Here is a 13,233-nt window from a genome sequence, read left to right as displayed (position 1 = left end):
TTTAGAATATTTCCCGGGGTTTTTTTTTTGTTGTTTCTTTTTTGTTGTATTTTCTTTTCTGCATTTCAGACGGAAACATTTAAAAATTCAAATATTTTTCGCCTACCACCTTTCAAAAAATGTAAGGCATTAAGAAAATAAGATACTGTTTACCTGAAATGTTCAAAAAATAAAAAAATTTTTGGATAAAAGACTTTTTTGATTAAGAAATTAAATGTTAAGGGATTTAAATTTATTGCTTTTTTGCTTCGTCGAATCTTTTAAATTGGTATTTATTGAAACGCATTTATAATTATTGAAAAAAGTAGTTGACGACATGTTTAACAACATTTTTTTACTTGCCCCGCCTGTGAAACCCAAGTAATATTGAGTATGATTAAAGAAATGTTTTTCTAAGTGTCAGTAAAAGTGGTTAAAAAATAAAGTCTTAAAATTTACTCGCATTTTTTTTTTACGATATGGGGGAAGTCGTATTTACTTTTATAACTAAATTAAAAAATTGTAGTTTTCAGATAAAAATTAAATCGACAAAGTTTCGTTAGATAAAAAATGTGCAAATTTAACTCCTAAAGTTAATTTTCCGGATATTCAAATTTCCTGTAAGCCCTTCGTGTTTTTTATATATTAGTGTAAAAGTAAAAATTTTTTGATGTAAAGCATCAAGTGGCCGGATAGAAAAATGATTTATTATATATATAAAAAAAAATATAGTTAAAGGGTTTGATATAAAGAAAAGGGGAACAAAAAGTTAGTTGTTTATTCATAAAACATTTTCATTTTACTTGCCACAATTATATCTTTCTTGCTGGGGTTTTAGAAATAAATTTATGTTAGTTATAAAAAAACATCAAATGAACAAACTTGTTGCAATTTTTGTAAAGAAATGTTTTTTCATTTTTAAAATAAGCAAGTATTGTTTGGAAATATTTACCCGAGACCAATAAATTTTCGGGAGCTGTTTCGTTTGCTTATAAAACTTTAAATGTTTAAAATGTTAACGATTTTTTTGGGTAAAGTAAAAAATAACCCCCATGTATAATTTTTTAAATTTTAAATACGGGCCTCCGAATGGCCTAGTTTTTAAGTATTGGACAAAAGGTTTAAACCCTAAAATTTAGTGGGGCGAAGTTCAATTTTGGGACAAATTTTCCTGGGGTTTGGTAGTTTTTCCCCTTTTAAATTTTTTTTTATTATATTTTTTAAAAATTTTTATAAAACCTTTAAGTTGAAAAATCGTTTTTTTCATTTTTTAGCACTTTTTTTTTTATAATTTGAAAACGGTTCAAATTTTGCAAAAAAAAAGTGTTAAAAATAAAAAAACCCAAAAAAAAAACAAAAAAATTTAAATTTAAATCGACCTACCAGTTTTTCCAATTTGAAACTAACTTAAAATTTTAAAACCCTTTGGGTCATCGGGGGCTTGTTAAGAAAGTAAATATAATTTTTAATTTCTCCCTTTAATTCTCCCCTTTATAATTTTAATCCCGGGTTGTAAACCATTTTTTGGAATCCGTATGGTTTTTTTCCCAGCATCCGAAAATTTAAACCCGCCCCCAAATTTAAATTACCGATCATCGAAAAATTTGCAAAGTGACTATGAAAAATAATATTCCCTTAATTAGCATAAAACAATGCAATTCTCCCCTGTAAAAGTGGTGTTTTGCATAAAATAAAATATTTTTATGGCACTTCAAAAAAATATTTATTTAGCTGAAATCAATTTTGCCTTTTCATTACTACGATAAATTAATTTTTTAAATTTCCCTTTCAGTGCATCAAACACAAAGATTTTTTTATTATTTTTTCTCTTTGTACCCAATACGTTTCCGGGCCCCCTTTTACGGGTTAAAAACCCCGAAAATTTTTCATAAAAAATTACTTTTTTTGCACTTTATCACTGCCGCCCAAAATTCACTTTTTTACCTGTATGTCTGTGTTATCACCATTTGTTACTAAAAATGATTTTTTTAAAAAATAAAATAATTTCGTGAAAGTCACGTGATTAATGGGAGAAACGTTTTTTTAAATAAAATTTAAGTTTTAAGAAAAAATAAAATTTAGGTCTAAAAATAAGATAAAAAACAACCAGATTTTTTAAAAGTTCATTTTAAAATTTTATCATTAAAATTTTTAATCTAATCATCAAAATAGCAAACGTTTTAACACTTTAAAAAGTAAAACCCATCCCTAAAATTAAAATGACTGGCCCAAAAAGGGTTACTTTCATTAATTCTTTTTAAAAATAAAAATTTTTAAAATGTTGTTTTTTACAAATGCCCAATATTTGTTTATTTTCATTTCATTGAGCAACTTTTTATTGTTGTTTTAAAATTTTTAAAGATTATTTTAAAACAATTGGGTGTCTTTAATTGTTCAAAAATTTTTTAAGGGTTTTTAAATTTAAACCAAAATTAATGCCTTCTCCCCCCATAGGTATTATTTAAACTTTTTCCAAAAAATTTGTCGCCGGTTCAAACCCGCCCCTTAAAATGTCTTGCGGTCCCTTCCTTCCGCACTTTCATTAAAAAAATAAATTATTTTTCCAAAAGCGCTTGCTTTTAAATTTTTTTCCAAAAACAGACGTCAAAATGGCAGCTGAAAAAAAATTGGGTTTGACCTTCAAAACGCCTTAAGGGGAAACCCTTGTATTGCCAAACCGAATAACCTCATTTTACATGTAAAGGCTAGTTTAGTTTTTTTTTAACGGTAAATTCCCAATTTTAGGCTGTCATTGCTTGGAAATTTCCCTTAAGTCGAAAATTCTTTTCAAAAATTTCCGTACACGTAATAAAAAATTTGACTTTTTTTATTTATTTTTTTTTTTTTTTAAAATGAATGAGGACCCGATTTTTCATGATATATCTTTTAACCCTTTTTTTTTGTTATTTTTTTTTTTTTTAAATTTTTTTTAAAATTCCCAAAAACCTTTTTATTTTTTTCCTTTTTTACAAGGGAAAATAAATTTGTTATTTTTTAAAATGTAGCTGGAAAATCTGTTTCGCGTGTGTAATTACTTTTTTGAAATTTTTTTCCAAGGCTGTTTTTTTGATGTTAGTGAAAGAAATTTTATGTAATTTTCCCTTTTTTTAAAAGACAGCAAAGGCTCTTTAGTTAAAAATTTTTATTTTTCCAAAATTAGTTTTTTAAAAAACATTTTAAGGGGTTTAAAAAGTTGTATTTGGGTTTTTATTTTTTTCTAATTATGAGTAAAAAATCCTTTTTTAGTTTTTTTAATTTGGGATTTAAAAAAATTTTTTTAATTTTTCCTATTTTCTATGTTAGGAGAACAAAACCCAAAAATTGGGCTTTTTTTTACCCTTTTAATTAAAAGGGTAAAGCAAAAAAAAACAACATTTTTAAAAAAACGTTGTGATTTTTATAAAAAGTTTTTTCGACCTTTTCGACCACAAACTTTTGCACGTTGGCTTTGTTGAATTGGAAAATTTTTGATTTTTGAAACCCCCAACATACACGCTTTACAGGTTTTTCCCTTCTTTTTAGGGAGAGAGAGACAAAAATTTTCCCGGGCCTTTTTAATTTAAAGGTCATGCCATTTCCTTTTTTGGTTTTTTGATAAGGTGGTAATTTTTTCACAGAAAACTAAATTTTAAAGGTTTATATAAAAACAATATTGCCCGGAAAATTTTAAAAACGGGTGTCAATTTTTTTCCCACCCCAATTTTTTTAAATTTCCGCCCTTTTGAAATTTTTTTTTAAAAGTTTCAATGAAATTTTTCCTTGAAAAACTTTTACTATTTTTAAAAATTCTTTTTTATAAAAAATTTTTTCAATTTTGAAAAACCCATAACTTTTAAAAAACGTTTTTTATTTTTAAATTATGGGGGTAAAATTTTCCATTTTGTTTTGAAAATTTTTAAACCCCAAAGGGCTTTTTTTTGCCAAATTATGCTTTTTAAATTTCTATTTTTCTTGACTTACTTTTTTCCTTTACTTTAAAAAAGGGGTTATTTTAAATGGATTTTTGCAAGAAAAAATAGGTCGAAAATTTTCTGAAAAACGGTAAGACTAAAAATTTTTTATGAAAACCCTTTATTCAAAAACCGGGCCTTACATTTTTTAAATCCCAACTTTTAAAGTTTCCCAAATTTTTTTTAAAAACTGCCCTGTCAGTCGTGAGTTTTAAAAAATTTTATCACCCCGTAAGTATGGGACGGGTTTGTATCTGCTTACTTCCGCAAATAATCACAGCAGTTTTTGTTAACAGGTGTCACACGGGACACAATTGTTTTTTAAATCAAAAGCTCATTTAAAATTTTTAAAAAAAATTTCTATGATAAATTTTTAAAACCTGCTTTTTATGTCTATGAATTTGAAAGAAATAATTTTTGTTTTAAAACAGGAAAATTTTGTCGTAGTAAAATCTTGTTTTGCCCCTGAAACTGCGTGCCAATAATACTTTTTCGATGAAACTTTTTCCTGTCATCAGAAAAAAATTTTCCCGATGTTTATAAAACCCCTCAATTGAGAAAAAAAAGGGTACAATACGAATTAAAAAAAAAAAAAGGGGGAGTTTCGATTTTTTTGTAAAAAATGTAGAAAGTTTCAGAGCTTTTTCCGTCATATAGGCAGCCTCGTAATTTTTTTTTCCTACAATGACAGCATTTTAAACTAGGGACAAACTTTCTCAGAAAGGACACCCCTGCTTGATATTTTGCTCACATGACCTTAAAAAAGTGCTGACTGGATAAAATAAAAAATTATAAATCAGAAATTTCTGTTTGTGGAAAAAATAAAAAAATACAATAGTAAAATCCCTTTTTATACTGAAAAAAGGGCAGTAAACATGTTGTGGGTTTAAAGGCCAAAAAATATAAAAAAAAAGTCAGAAAAAATCGGATCTTATTTAATTTTAAATTAAAATCTTTCTAAAATTTAAAAAATTCCCCGGTGCTCAAGCTGATCCCGGTATTTTTGAATCCACATCTGTGTTGCTAATTAAAAAAAAACATATAAAAATTGTTTATCAACAAAGGGTTTTTGGCATATTTTGGTGGTCGAAAAATTATAATACCCATTTTAAAAAATCGATGGCTTAAAATTTCAAACATTTGTTTTAAATTGTTTTTTTGGGAAAAGACACACGCACACTTTTATAAGAATAAAAAAGCATTGAAAAATTTGGGTTTTAAATTTCTACTTCTTTTAAAAACCTTTTTTGTCAGGTGCTTTCCCGATATATTATTTCCCGTTTAAAAAAATTTAGACTTTTATAAATTGGAAGACTTTAATGTTTTTGCTTTAATTGATTATAAAACAAACTTTTTTTTGGGGTTTAATTAAAACAATTAGGGTTGTCAGGGATTTTTTCTTCAAAATTAAGGGGAAAAAAAAAGAAAAGCCCCCTTTAAAAATTTTTCTAAAAAAATTTAAAAATAAAAACTCATTAATCATTTCGGTAAATTTTAAAAAAATTTTGGTTTTTCTCTAATAATAATTACACAGCGCGATATTTTTTTAAAACAAGCTTAAAAATTTTTTTAATTTAATTTTTTTTATACTTTGGTTTTTTTGGGGGGCCCGTTTGGGCTTCGAAAATGCTTGGGGGTCCATGGTGATACCGGGGACTTTCGAGCAATGGAAGGAAACTCTGACGTTTTTGATAGAAAAATCATTGAATTGTTTCCCCTTTTCCATATTACCCAAATCCCTTCCCTTTTTTTTAGGTTTTACCAAAGAGTTTTTGGAAATTTTTTTTCCCTCGATTTTAAAAAAAACCGCATTACATGGCTTGAATGAAAATTGGATTTGATTTAAAGGAATCAAAAATGTTTTGGGCAAAATTATTCCACATGAGTAAACAGCAGTAAACAAATCGCTTCTGTCGTTAAATTCTTCGGAGATTTGATTCCAATAAAGTTAGCGTTGAATCTATAGGAAGTGTGTACTATTAATGCAATTTTCGGTAAATGTTCCGGGGTATTTAAAAGTCCGCTTACTGTCCCTTAACCGGGAAAGCCCCGGGAAAGGATCCTGAATGCTTTTTTTCCACGTTGTGGTTGAAACATTGGAAATTGACCCACTTTGGGGGATTTTTGACTTTTAAAATTCGGGAAAAAATAAGGGGAAAATACCTTCTCTTCATTCGTGAAAAAAAACTCTGACAGGAATAAAAGCCCAATTACTAATGTTAGTTTCCCGTCCAAAGAAAAAATGAGTTTTGTGCCGGGGGTCCTCAGCAAATCATTTAAATTTCAGGCTAGGGTAGTCCAAAGTAGGCAAAAAAAAGGAAGTGGGGTTTTTGAAACTGGGAAAAAAATTCCCTCTTTCACCCCTTGGGTCAAATAATAGGATCAAAAACCCATAACACCACCAAACAAACGTATACCTAGCAAAGTCCCGATGTTTGGAAACCCTCAAAAACGGCGGAGCATTAAATTTTTTGGGCCAAAAGTCACCAAAAATTTTGGGTTTTGCTATTTTCTTTTGAATTCGTAAACAACCCTCGTATTTTACCCCGATCTTTTTCAAATTTTAGCGCCAAACCATTTTTACCATATTTGCCCTCAAAAGTTCTTGGCTCCGCAGGTGGTGCTCTAAATCGAGGACCAATCAAATTTCAGTTGCCTCCCTTTTGCCCTTGCTGAAGTGACAAGCCCTTGTTTGGGGCGGGCTTCCACCAAATGCCCTAGTTGCTCTTGCTCCCGCAATACCCCCTTTCTGGTGCTTAACCCTCTTTCTACCCCTTCGTGCAACTGATACCCCATCGTTGGGCCTTTTCGAAAATTTAAAATGTAGATATGGAGTCCCCCAAAATGGTCGCCATCTAGGGGACAAGTTGGAGAAGCTTTATATCTAACCAAAATCGTGTCCAGTAACTACGATACCCGTCAAAATTTCTATATTGAAAGGGGAAAACCCTCCATAGGTCTTTGTGCCCGCGTGTTCTCCCATTGTCGGTGGGTAGTTCTTGAAGGGTTTTACAACCCCAAAAAACGAGGGCCCGTCTCTTCGGAAATCCCCAAATGTAAACAAACCCAAATATGGTGGAAAGGGAAAAAAACAGGATCATGTGCAGCAGAAATTTTGACCTTTACATTTTGCCCCCCCACCCAAACGTGTGGGCCCCCATGGGAAGTTCAAGATTAAAATGTTCCTGTGCTGTAAAGGGTTGGATTTTTTCGCGTATGCGACAACGAGACATAATTGCTCGAATAACTGCCCTAGAGAAAAAATCCCACTACCGCCACCAAAAATTTCGTGTCAGTCGACCCACCGGGGTTTGCCAGTTTTCAAAAAGGGCCAACTGGGAAAAAAGCTCGCCGTTGGGCCCAAAAAAAGGGGGCTGACCAAAATGATAAGGTTTTGGGGGAATTTTTTCCCTGTCCCGGGGAAATCAAGAGTTGAATCCCAGTATGGTTTGTGATAAAAGTCGGTTTTTTACGACGTACGCTTCCTCAAAACCCCAGAAAAAAATATTATAAGCAAAAAAATATAAATTGAGAACAGTTTCAAAAAAGAACATCAAACTTCAAATTGGATATTTCCCTTTTTGGGGTCCTGTTTACATATGTTTAAAAATTGGGGGTATTATTTTTAAATTCGAGCAAAAAACGCCATGAACTTTTTAAATTTTTTACAAAATGGTTTTTTTGTAATAGTAAATGGATATGGACATTTTTTTGTGCTTCATTGACAGGTCTCACAAAGGGGAGTTTTTCAAAAAAAACAAATCCTATTTAAAGGGACTATGACAATGAAGATTTTCTAACAAAATGTATACCCCGATCTTTAAGTAAAAAAAAAATTTTCTTTTTAAGGGAAAATTTTTTTGAAATATCAAAAAAAAAAGAAAAATACAGTTATGTAACAAAAGAAAAAAAAAATTAGTAAAATGTGTACAGCAGGAAATTACCGGTTTTTTTTCAGGGCCCATTTAATTAATTCGTTCCCAAAAAATACGTGTTTTTTGGAACAAAAATGAATTTTTTTTTTCTAAAATTTAAAAAGTATAAACAGGGAAATTTCTTTACGGGGCAACGTTAAAACCCTGTGCCCGCCTAAGAAATTTTGGGCACCGTGAGCAGATGTTACGAAACCCTTCCTTGATGAAGGGTTTGCAAAAAGTGTTTTTACTGCCCTGACTTGAAAAAAAATAATCCAATGTATACCCCTTTTCACTTTGAGGATGAAAATTAAATTTTTTCAAAACTAAAAAAACCAAAGATTTGAAAAAAAAAAACGACGAAAGGGAATTGCATCGAAACTTTTTAAAGATAAAGAACGTTTTAAAACACGTATCTTTGTATTTTTCAAATGGATAATAAAACGATCACCGAGCAAGGCGGTTTTAAAGTGTAATGAAGTATAAAAGCATAAAATTTGAAAAACGTGTAAATATTAAAATTCATCCGCAGTATATATTAACCATTTTTCATTTGATTAATGGCGGCATGGAAGGCAGTTCTTTCCCTGTCAGACTCAGTCTTCTGTATTGCCCGTCGGACTCTAAAACCCTGTCATAGGAAATATCCGACCACGGGGTTTCCCGGGGCCCCGGGGCCACCAGGGGGCTTGAACGCTTTGTTCGAACCACGACGTACAAAACTTTAATGAATATAATTAACAAATGTTCAGTTCGTATATTAAACACAATCAACATAATGTTGTATAAATGCATGTCATTTTTGCAGGTTTAAATCATGCTATAATTTATTATTCAGACAAGGTAAGGGTGACACACTCCATAAAGCCTTTTTAAAAATGAAATAATCATGCAAGTATCCTTGCTTTTGCAATAAATCTAGCAGCTTTTGGGCACGAGGTATATTCCGGAAAAAAGAATCCTCAAATGTTTATAGATATTACTACACGTACATTAAATTAGTGTCAAAGAGATCACGTGTTTATGATAAATGTCCATACAATTTTTCGGAAACGGTACATAGCAACATAAGGACAACAAAAAATAGTGTAAGATATACTAATTAATAATTACCGGACTCCTATAAGAGAGTTGATGAACTGCTCTATCTATTTTCCGTGATACTTAAAATCGGCTCCAACGGACATTTGCTGACTTTCCAAAGAAAGAGCTGCATACAATTTGGCGTGGTATGTCTGCAAAGGTTTGAATATGTACTTGTTATCACACATGGAGTTTTGTTATTGCGGTTCATACTATATCTGGTAACATTCCAACCAGTTCTGTTGGGGCATATCGCCTTCCAGTATCTGGCAGGGGACGGTCGTCAACACAAGAGCCAATAAAACGAGGGAAAACCCATCCCTGTAATATTGAAAAAATACATATCAAATTCAGTAAAAACATTTACCAGTAAGGGAAAATAAACAACATTCAGAAGAGTATCAAACTCATCATTTTGAAAATGGTTTAGGTGTTTGTTTGTTTTTGTTGTTGTTTTTTATATTTGCGTGTTTTTTTTTAGACATGAATGGACAAAGATCACTGCCTTATTCTATCCATTGTGTGAACGATAAACGTTTACTATAACCGGGGACATATATATGTTATCATATGTCCATGCCAGCTGTCACTTTAGAACTAAATACTTCTAAAATGCAGTTGTAAGAAGATGGTCGTCTTTTATTGAAATCTACCAAGTATAAATACCAAGTTCTAAAAAAAAGTTCAAAAACCTCTTGCTCTATATGGGTTCTTGAAACTTTGAATTTAGTGTTCTTACGCCTGTATTGGCTGACCAGAGCCTCAACTTAAATAGTAATGTTATAAAATGGTGTCTGAACTAAACACTAGTGTTTTGTTTAAAAGTACATGTAGATAATGTTAATTGGCAATTTAAACAAAATTTTATTCTTTTCTCATTATTCATTGATTTAGGTATCAGACTCCCTGATCTCCATTATATGTTGATAATGAATGTTTTAGGTATATATGTATACATATAGTTTCCATACAAAGTTTTTTTTTATAATACATTGGATGATAAATAAAAGAATGATGTTTGCACGTAATATTATATTCATATTTTGTATAATGAGTAAATAGTTCATAGAGTGTGTCGTTTACATACATTAAAGGGTTAACTTACAACATTCACCAAACACCAAATTTAAGTTGCCATGACTTGTAAAGCGTTAATTAATTGCGTTAACATTAGCCCGTAAAATATAATGATCGTTTCGTATGACAAAATACTATGTTTAACATAAGAATGACATGTTCGATATCGGGACTTAAAAGTCTTTTCGGTTATAATTATAGGTTGTAATTAATATATGTGTGTACAAAACATACTAGAAATATACATGTAGGAACTACAAGTACGTAAATAAAAGACATATGCTTTGTCATTGTATAACTGAAAGATCTGAAATGTTATGGTTGATAATTAATAAGGTACGTGAATGGGGTTCTTCAGTGAATCTTATTTACAAACATACTCAGTAAAAAAAGGTGTACCTCTTTCTTACTTGCATTATAGATATCATGCAATAGTGTACATTGCTTGTATGGCGCATAGGGCACAAAGCACGCTTTTTAAAAATTCAAAAATAATATTATTGTTTTAATACATTCATATCATAAAGTAAATAATTTAATGTGAAATTATATCGCCTAATTAAATCGGTTTTTTTTGTTTTTGTTTTTTTTTTTTTTGTTTGTTTGTTTTCCGGGCTTTTTTTTCGTTGTTGTTGTTTAATTCTAAAATCATTTGAATTTAATTTCAAATCTTGCATTGTTGTTACTCTTAAACCATCGGGAAGAAGGAAATTTTATTTAAAGTTAACCAAAAGCCTTCGGAATTAGTTCAAATTTCTGTAGATAGGATAATTAGTTAAATAATGTACAATGTATTTAATAATATAGCATAATGTATCGCCGTTTAAAGAGCGAAGAAAAAAATAAAAAAACAAAAATCCATTTGAGAATTGTTGAAACGCGTGGAACACAAAACAGGCTTTAAATTTCATTAAAAAAAATACTTAATCTTTTTTCTCCCTTTTTCAAAAAGGTTTTTAATATTAAAAAAAAACATTCAAACAAAAGAAATGCTTTCCCCAAATTTTTCAGATTTTTAACAAAAACAATGCACTGTTTTTTCCCCAATTTTGGCAAATTACCCCAAATATTTTAAATAATAGCTTCATAAAATATAAAACATACCCCCATTTTTGGAAAGTTGTTTCCCCTAACTGGATAAAAAAAATTCGACACCAAAAGTACCCTAACGTAACTTTATCCCGACGTCGGGGGAAATTAAGCAAACCCCTCGTTTGCCGTTTTTTTAAATTTGAAAATTTGTGGGATTAATTGTTTTAAGATAAAATTTTTTATGTTGTCATAAAAAGAAATGTTGTTTTTTTGGTTAATCAAAGAAAAAATTGGAAAAAATTTCGAGAATTAAGGTATTTAGAAAAAATCAACTTAATTTTTTAATATGGCGGGTTTCGTGAAATTTCCCACGCAATTTTTTATACCCTTTTAAACTTTTTAATTGAATTTTGGTGTTAAATTAAATAAAAAAAATGTTTATTATTGTTTAGAAAATTTGAATTTAAATGTTTTTTTCTTTCACGTTATTTTGAAAACTTTTCTTTTTTTGGCGATTTTTTTTTACAAGAAATTGGGTTAGTTTTTTGGGTACGAAATTTTATCTTGTTTTTTATTTCTTTTATTTATAAACGGGAAAATCCTGGAAATTTGTTTCCCCTGATAAATTGTATTCAGAGCATGAGGTCTTCAATTCTATACTATTTGACCAAAATTTCAATTAGTACTAAAAAGATTTTTTTATGATCATATTTTATTTTGTCCCAAAGAAAACCCCTCCGGGGAAAAAAGGGGCCCCCGACAGGATGCCAACCGAAGGCAGATTTTGAGAATTCATTAAAAAGATATACTAGTAAAATTTAATTATGGGAAATTTATTGAAATCTATAAAATTCTTACCAGATATGCCTATTTTGAAATAAAAGAATGAATTAACTATATGTGTATATGTTCCCAATTACGGGTCAAGCAAAGTTGGTACTTTCTTTTAAAAAAAACTGCCAGGTTTTTAATGACACTACATATACATATTGTGACCACCTATAGTGTGTAGGTTTTAAACATAGCATATCTATATGTACTTCGTGTGAAGTCAAAACATTTTTATTGTATATTTACAAAGAGACTGTGTAGCAATTATCAATATTTTCCTATATCAAAAGTTGAGCATAGTATATCGTTAACATTTTTATACCTCTTAGAATGGTATAATTTCTATTAAACCTAATCAGTGTCTTTCCAATAATTATATTTGAAAGACCACGACCAAATGCAACAAATAACAGATCTGTCGATCAAAGTCCACTAGCTGTTTTTAAACTTCATAGTCTAATAAAGCCGTACAAAAATAACTAAGGATATATATTCCAAAATTTAATTGCACAGTTTTTAGTATTCATTGTGACTTGCAAAGCTATTTTGCAGTATTTTTCATCAGGAATATATCCAACTGTTTATCATAATTATATACATGTATATCATAGTTTGGCATCCTTGGCAGAAATACTTAAATTATAAGATAGAGCAAGTCCAAATTTTTAAGATCAGCTGCGAAATATATTTTTAATGATTATGACTATACAAGTAGTGTCTTAAAAATGATAAATGAACTTAATTGGCAAATCCTTGGGCAGCGTCGAAACATGAGTGCTGTAACCTACTTGTATAATATCCAAAACAACATTGTCTTTGTTGACCACCAATTTAACACCTTACTCAAACAAGAAATCTGAACTACCTGATACCCTACTCGAGGACACAATACCATCAAAAGTTCTTTCTCTCCCAGAAGTATACGTCTTTGGAATAGCCTTCCTATTGTTGTTCAGTCTAGCCTCAGTTTTAACATCTTAACTGAGAGGCTTGACCCACTCTACAAATTCTAATTAATAGCTAGTTAGAATCAGACTTGATTGTTAAAGTGACATTATGCTCATATTGTCATCTTCAAGTTGAACTAAATTGACGAAATAATTCGAAAGATTGACTGCTATAATTATGATTGACCAACAGGCCATATTCGAAAACGTTTTGGATAGAATATATATCCTGCATAAAATAAAAAATAAATCTGCGCCCACTCTTTTTAAATAAGATTGACCGTTTCAGGTAAATTCTTAGAGATATTTAGTAAAAATTTTCTTTGGACCCAAGTGTGTTATTTATCGTTCATGCGAAAGTAAATAATAAATTGAAAGGGGAATTCTGACAAAAATATGTAAACATGTTCTGACTTTTAC

The sequence above is a fragment of the Ruditapes philippinarum genome, unplaced genomic scaffold (assembly GCF_026571515.1).
Source record: "Ruditapes philippinarum isolate M1 unplaced genomic scaffold, ASM2657151v2 ctg2328_1_1_1_1, whole genome shotgun sequence".
NCBI lineage: Eukaryota > Metazoa > Mollusca > Bivalvia > Venerida > Veneridae > Ruditapes > Ruditapes philippinarum.
The sequence above is the reverse complement of the archived record's forward strand: the minus strand, read 5'-3'. Positions refer to the sequence as shown.